Source organism: Oxyura jamaicensis, chromosome 3 (genome assembly GCF_011077185.1).
Source record: "Oxyura jamaicensis isolate SHBP4307 breed ruddy duck chromosome 3, BPBGC_Ojam_1.0, whole genome shotgun sequence".
Classification (NCBI taxonomy): Eukaryota; Metazoa; Chordata; class Aves; order Anseriformes; family Anatidae; genus Oxyura; species Oxyura jamaicensis.
The window spans coordinates 42,326,412-42,333,493 of record NC_048895.1 but is presented as its reverse complement, the minus strand read 5'-3'; the positions used below and the strand labels follow the sequence as shown (position 1 = coordinate 42,333,493).

The following is a 7,082-nucleotide window of genomic DNA, read 5'->3' as shown; positions in this document are numbered from 1 at the left end:
GGCCCGCCGCGCCTCCCGGCCGGCAGGCTGCTGGCCCTGGCGCAGCCCGAGCGCTGGAGACTGACAGGTACCGGCCGCGGGGCGCCAAGGGGCGGGGGGGGCCCGCAGCCACCCTCCGGATCCTCGGTTCGAGGGGGAGGCGAGAGGCTGGCGAGTGCCGCTCGGCCAACGCGGGGCTGTGCGGTGGGAGCCCGCAGGGTGTTAGTGTAACAGGAGTGGGAGTTACACTTGCCGAGAAATTCTCGCCTAGAAGTTTTTAAAGGTGATTTTAAAGCGATTTATTTCTTCTCGGTTTCCCTAGGGTGAAGTCAAGCACCACAGTCATGTAGTGCACCTCTAACAGATCAGTGTCCTCTACACCGAGTAGAAACAAGCTGCTCTCGGTATCCCTTCTTGCAGGGATCATGAGATAATAGCTGCTCGTAAGAAGGAAATATCAATGATTGCGGGTTTTATTTATTTTTATTTTTGTGTGTGTTTTTTTTCTTTAAACGCCATAATGGTGTAGAGCTCCTGTGCTATGTGGTGGCATTAGTCCTGTAGGACTGCAAAACATAAAACACCTTAATTATGGGGCATGTGTGCTATGTGGCAGCGTTAGGGCTCTGCAAAGCACTCGAGTAGTTCCTTCCCTCCGTGGATAAGTGCTGTTCCTCGCTGCCACCTTTATTTGGTAACGGAGAGGAGGTGCGGTGGGGAGACTTCTTCGAAGACGTGTCTTTGAGGAATGTGAAATGCTCTTGCAAGCTTTTATTCATAGTTGGTAGTTACAGAACCTCTTTACGTATTAGCACGGCCAAAATAACTTGGATCCAAATGAATATTTAACAAACAGTATTTCTATGCCATGAGCACCTGCTTCCTGCAGCTAAAGCAGCTGTCTTGCGTATTCGGAGTGAAAGCAGCGAAAAATTGATGGATGGAGGGAGTAAAAGGTGTGGTGTTCAGTAAGGCTTCAGTCTTGCTCACAGGTATTTTTCTTTGCTGGCTTACGAACTAAAAGTTAAAATCCCTTTGCCAGTAACTAACGTTCAGCCTATTCAGATTCTGGTGAAGACCCTACCAGACTGCCTGCTCACTTCCAGTGAGGTTCTTGTTTGTTTCCATGCAGAATCTGCAAAAACAGAGACCAGTTGTTTTAAAGACAGGTTTTAGAATTCAGAGGCTCAGAGCTAACTGAGAACGCAATTTACAGTTAGGTACAGCAATTGTGTATTAAAAAGGGCTAAGTGTCCATCACCTGTGCGGTATCCTGATGTTTTTATCTAAGTACATTGACTGTCACAGTTTCTGAAAATCAGCTACATCCAGTTTTATCTTTTGAGATAACAAAATGACCTGAATTATTAAAAAAAAAAAAATGATAACACCAATTAATGAGAATGAAGGGGGGAACGTGCAAAAGTAATAACTACTGTTTTGTTTGTCTTCATTCTGGGAACAATGTGAATTTATGTAAAATTTTTCTTCCTTTTTGACACACTGCTTAAAGCAAAACTTCTGTTGGTAAGTTGTAATCGAGTGAGAAGATTGAAAAGCAAACAAGGAAGATACCTCGGGTCATTTTGGAGAGCAGGAATAAAAAATATGGGTAAAAATGCTCTTGTCAGTGGTTGTAGGGAAATCACATACGTGCATTGTATCTAACATGCTAAAATACATTTTCTCTTGTTCCTGTAATATCTTTATACTACAAAACTAGTCCTTACAAACTCAGCATCTTTTACCTCTGTTCTCTAAGGAAAGAGAAAGGTTAATGGTTTCACAGTGCGAGACAATGAATCTAGAGAGGAACATTTAACTTCATCTTCAACCCCATGTAGCAAATGCAATGGGATCTCTGAAGAAGCTTACAGGTGCAGTTTTGTATTGCAAGAAAGTTGAGCTCTTCCAGACCTTTTGCAGGCTACACAGCCCATGGCTGGTAGCAGAGGCTTATGGCATTGCCCCCGTGGATCAATCTCTTCCATGGTAGCAGGTAGCTGTGATGTTCTGCTCCGTGTCATCGCGCCTTGATGTTCACAGTCACAGAAGATGGAGCCCTTGCTTTGATGTCAGGGCTAGGGAGCAGAGGAGGATGATTTGTGAGGAAGGGTAGCTTGTGCAAGATGAGGTTCACCTGAATGGGTGCAGAGGGGAGATGGTGTCAGCTGAGGAGGTGCAGAGGCAAGGGGGGAGGTGACCTGCCCTGGCTGGCACCAGACGTTTTTGTGCTGTGAAATTATGAGGTTTTTAATTCTGTAATACCCCCCAGATTTAATGAAGGTGGGATGTCGTTTCAAGAATTATCTAATGTTGTGCAGTCAGTCAGGTAAACCGGTGTCTTCAGCTAAATTCAGTTCCCAGGGAGCAGGATATAGCCATTGCTGAAACTACTAAACCCCACTACGTTTGCGAGGCCACAAAAATGCCTTTTCAAAATGATCCTTTTTATTTCTTCCCACCTCCTTGTTTCTCCCTGTGAGAATCTGTCTGTTGCACTTCATCCAAACCGCACTCCGAGTGAACAATGGCTCTATTGAATTGCAGGGTAAGCACAAGAAATTTTGAAATTTTTAATCCAACAGCAAAGTGTGCCCTTTTCCAGTATAACGTGGACTGAATCAAAGTAAGGAGGTTTGGTTTGTACTCAGGTCTTCTCTAAAGATGTGCACGAAATGTTATTTTGTAAGTTTACTTTTAGAAATTTGTACATCTTTTTTAATAGCTTTTTCCCTATGAGTTAAGGCTGCCATGAAATCAGAGGAATGCTGCCTTGTTCATGATCTGGTTTTTCCGTACTTTGAAGTTCTGCCAGGTGATGCACTTTCTCATACTTGAATGAGGAATACTTGAATTGCTGTAGATTTTCCTTTTGTAATTTTTAATAAGGAATAAATTGCTATAAAAAACAATTATTAAAGAAAGACAATTAAAAAAAAATAGGATCAAAGTATTGTACCTATGAGTACCTGAAGTTTTTACATTTCTTTGTAATGTAGTTCAGAAACTATTTTAATAATTTACTACTTCCTTTGATTGGAGTAGTGAACAACTTTATTTTTTTATTATTATTTTTTTTTGTACAGAATGCAGATAGAAACGTGGAGCACATCAGTTCTGAGTATTACTACTGGCAAATAACATGTATTTAGCTTGTAGTAACACTTGCGTGATTTAATTTTGAAACTTTTGCTCTTCCAAGTTTTGCAGCATGATTTTGAACATCAGCAGGCAATCCACGCACTGTTCTAAAGATACGCTTTTACATCTCCATTTAAAAATTAACTAAAAGACAGATATGTCTTTGAAACAAATCAGTTTTCCTACACTGACTAAAACCTTGATAGTGAGTCAAATTAATTCTGTAGTGTGCATAACAGGAAGGAAGCTGGTGGGAGCCAAGGCTTAGAGGCACCAGAATGCCCTTCTCTTTGGAACTTGGATTGAACCCCACGCTTGTAAATCTTGCTGTTTCGTGCTGCTGCCCAGTAGCTGGGACATTTCTGGCCAAAATTTAGGTTCACTTCTCAAGTACGTGTAAGCGGCCACTGTTTTCTGGTACTAAGTTTCATTACTGTTCAGTGGTTCTGCTTGTGTAAAAGCAACTCAACAATCACACCTTAACTTGGACTTTCTGAAGGCAATTCTTGTGGTTTTAAAATTGTGATTACTGTATGTATGATATTTACAGGGGTAACTTGCTGATTGTTTTCTCTTGTGCCGTGTGTCTTTTGTGGAAATCAAAGAGGCTGAATTCCCTCTCCCTCCAGCTTTTCTTCTGATTTTGTTGGTGTTTGTTATTAAGCTTAAAAAAATAATAATATTTGAGCAGCCTTGTAGCTTTATCACACACACACACACACAAATCGATTTCTTTGTCTGGTTGGTGACAGTTCATTATCTTAAGTTGGTGGTGACCTGTTTGTGAAGCTATTTCGCTTGGACATTGCAGAAACAGTAACTGCTGGCCGCTGTCATCAATTAGGGGCTTAGGACTTTGTTTCTATGGGAAATGTTTTTTCTGCACTCTCTGTTTGAGTGAACTGTGAAGATAGAAGTAATAATTGCTAGGTTGGTCTGACAGTCTGAAGACTGTCTTCTACAGAAGATAAATATGAACAAGTTAAGTGCTTTCATTTTAAACATGTTAAATTAAAAGAAAGCTGTACTTCTTCTGCAAACCTGAAGTTATTTTATAATTTTCCAATATTTGGTGGTTAGAAATTGGCTCATTTTTTTAACTGAGGAAAATCAATATAATGAGAAAACAAAATAGAGATTTTAAATACTTTGCTATTGGAAGGAAGTCTGGTTTTTAAACATCTCTGATTAAACACTGTGAGCCCATAATTTGTTTAAGCTATTTTAACATATAATATGCAGAAACTTGTAATGCTTTCCTACTTTTTTTGAGTAAACTCTGTGCTTCTGCTGTATCTGAGCTACAGACAGGTCCATCTTCCTGAATTAATAGCCCAAGCAAGGTGCTGAGAACATGCGGAGGATTCTGGCCTGGGTACATGAGCCATCCCTTTGTAGTGGGTTTTCATAGGATAATAAGCTTTTTCTCTCCCCTAGTCCCAGCAAAGTAATTGCCTTTACATTTTGTGTGTGGGTTTTTACATTTATTGTGTGTGCTTTTACGTTTTGTGTGTGGGTTCCAAAGGCTTTCCACAAATGGCAGAAAGCTGTGAAGAGGCCTGTTTGTGACAGGCTCTTTGTGTCTTTAAAGGACCAGCTTGTGGTTCTGTGTGTGTTGATAACAACAAATTGTGAAACAGAGATACCATACGTCTCGAGAGAAAGTGCATGCGTCTCCTTACAGTCTGTTCAAGTCAAGCCTCTGTCGTTGCTCTCAGGCAGAGGTTTTGCACAGCTGTGCATGGGCCTTCAGGGAGGCCGTGGGTCTTGCCGCCTCTTCCTCCTTTGCTCCTGTGCAAAGCAGCAGTCCTACTTGCTCCTCCCTTGCTTGGGCTTCCTCAAACCACTGTGTTCTGCCTCTCTCTTTAAGTTTCTTCTCTGAAAGCTCTTCTGACAACCCCGCCATAACCTACTCTGCAAAGGCTTGTTGTTATTTCATTTGCTCTGTAGTGAAGGGCTCCTGGCAGGTCAGTCCTGCTTGCTCATGGGAGCTTCGGTGAGGAGCTACTGACGGTGATTTCTGTGAATCCCGAACATGTCATGACTCGAAGAGCAGGCTTTCTGAAGATGATAGACTTCCCTAAGTTGCATCATGTAAATGTGCTGAGCACAAGGGATGTGCCCAGCCGATACTCTGGGGCTCTCTCCAGCACTGGCATCTATCTTGCTGTGCCCCTCAGACCCTGGACACTGGTCTTATTCTTAAGAGAGACAGGCTATACCTTTGAAATAACATCTCATTTAATTTCTGTTCCACAGCAATTTTCTCTGACAGTTTCTCCAAACTGTTGTTGTATCATCCTGGTCAGTCAGATGACCCACAGTACGCCAGCCTTTTCGTGAGCTGTCTTAAAGATATTTTAAGTTGTGCAACGGTATTGTTGGTGTACCAAAGAAAAAGTCTTTGTCATTTCGAAACCTAAACTGTTCTTTTGTGCTTAAAAAAATAAAAACCAGTGATCCAATAACCACATCAATCTGTCTTTAGAATCCTCCTATTAAATTTTTCTAAAACCCATAATCATCACAGAAAATAGTAACTTGCAAGATTCAGTATATTGACCACACCTGTAAATTAACACACCTGCACTAAAAGAGCTAGCAGCTTTCCAGAATGTACTGGATGTGTCCTATACAGCTGTGCTGCCAGACACACACTGTATTTCTCCTGAGAACAGTATTAGAGTTGTTCTTTAATGATCTAAGGAGGACTATTAGAAAATTCTTAATTGCTGACAGTGTATTCTGGAAGAAGATTATATCTCGAAATAATTACTGGGAGAACTGCCTCCTCACAGTGTCAATAACAGCCATTCAGCCTTCCTGTATAATCTAAAACAAATTCCTTGTGGGCCAGGATTCCCCAAACAGAAATGGACTTTGCTACCCAACAAACATGGAATTTATCAGTGGGTCTTTCTACTATAAAATAACAGTGAGTGGCCTGATCTCCATGTGTGTGCATCATAGTAGACTTTATTCACCACTCCAAAAGCATTTGTGGAAATTCAGTGCTAAGCTTAAAAAGTCCCTATGTATTTGAATAAAACTGCACAGATAACTGGTAAAGGACAAGCATTCTCAGTTCCTAGGAGAAGAGCATCTCTCACAAATCCAGAGCTCTGTCCAGCCACCTCTGATGTTCAAATGAAACCAGGAAAATGCATGAAATATTCTGGGAGGTAACATCTATAACCTTACTGATAGGAAAAGCTAGGTACCACATTCATTTGCTGTGTTGCCAAGCATCATTATTACCTTGTTTTAATGCCCTTTGTCCCTTGATTAACTTGAATGATCTTAATTCATCTGAGGTCAAATCTTTACGTATTTACGTTTAAAATTGCTTGCAAGCCTTTCTGGGAGAAGGGCTGTTTCTTTGCTTTGTACTCTTCCACATATTGTATGGGGTGAGAGGATTGCTCTGGTAAGGACCAGCAAAATTAGAGCTTTTCATAGCACTCTTGGTGGTGTTCCTGCTTGTAGAAAATGGGTATTATAACCCTTTGGAGTCACTCTGTCCCTGTTCTGAAGAGAGATTTCTGATAGCTCTGGCTAGTTATTGCTTGTAAATGTCCCAGTTTATCAGTTGGTGGCCAGTCCTCTGCGCCAAGAGTGTGTCTGTAGTGAAATGAAGTTGCAGATCTGCTGTCAAAAAGCAAGCCCACTTTAGCTTTAATAGAGAGCACGCTGATTTCTGCAGCGATAAAGGCATCACTTTGCACAGCCATCTAGATTTCTGTGCAGGCAGACAAGCAAAATGTTTGCTTAAGATTTCCAGCAGGACTTCTCAGCTGCTCCTGGAGCCAGGTCACCTTGTCTTTGCCTCTGTTGTCCATCTGACATAGCCCTGGGTTTATAAGTCCCATTGATTTGCTTCACATTTTCTTTGTTTTCATCTCACAGCCTGCAAAACTGATTTACTCTAAATAGACGTGTATTTTTAAACTGATTTACTC

General features: G+C 41.4%; 1 protein-coding gene across 1 annotated transcript in view; it reads left to right on the top strand.

Annotated features, from left to right (window-relative positions):
• Nucleotides 1-6: 6 nt before the first annotated feature.
• The window catches only part of ABCB10 (ATP binding cassette subfamily B member 10), a 26,981-nt gene continuing 19,905 nt past the window's right edge, over nt 7-7,082 (top strand). The window contains exon 1 of the mRNA XM_035320144.1: nt 7-67. The gene's annotated coding sequence lies outside the window, so the exon portion shown is untranslated. The remainder of the gene's footprint in view (nt 68-7,082) is intronic.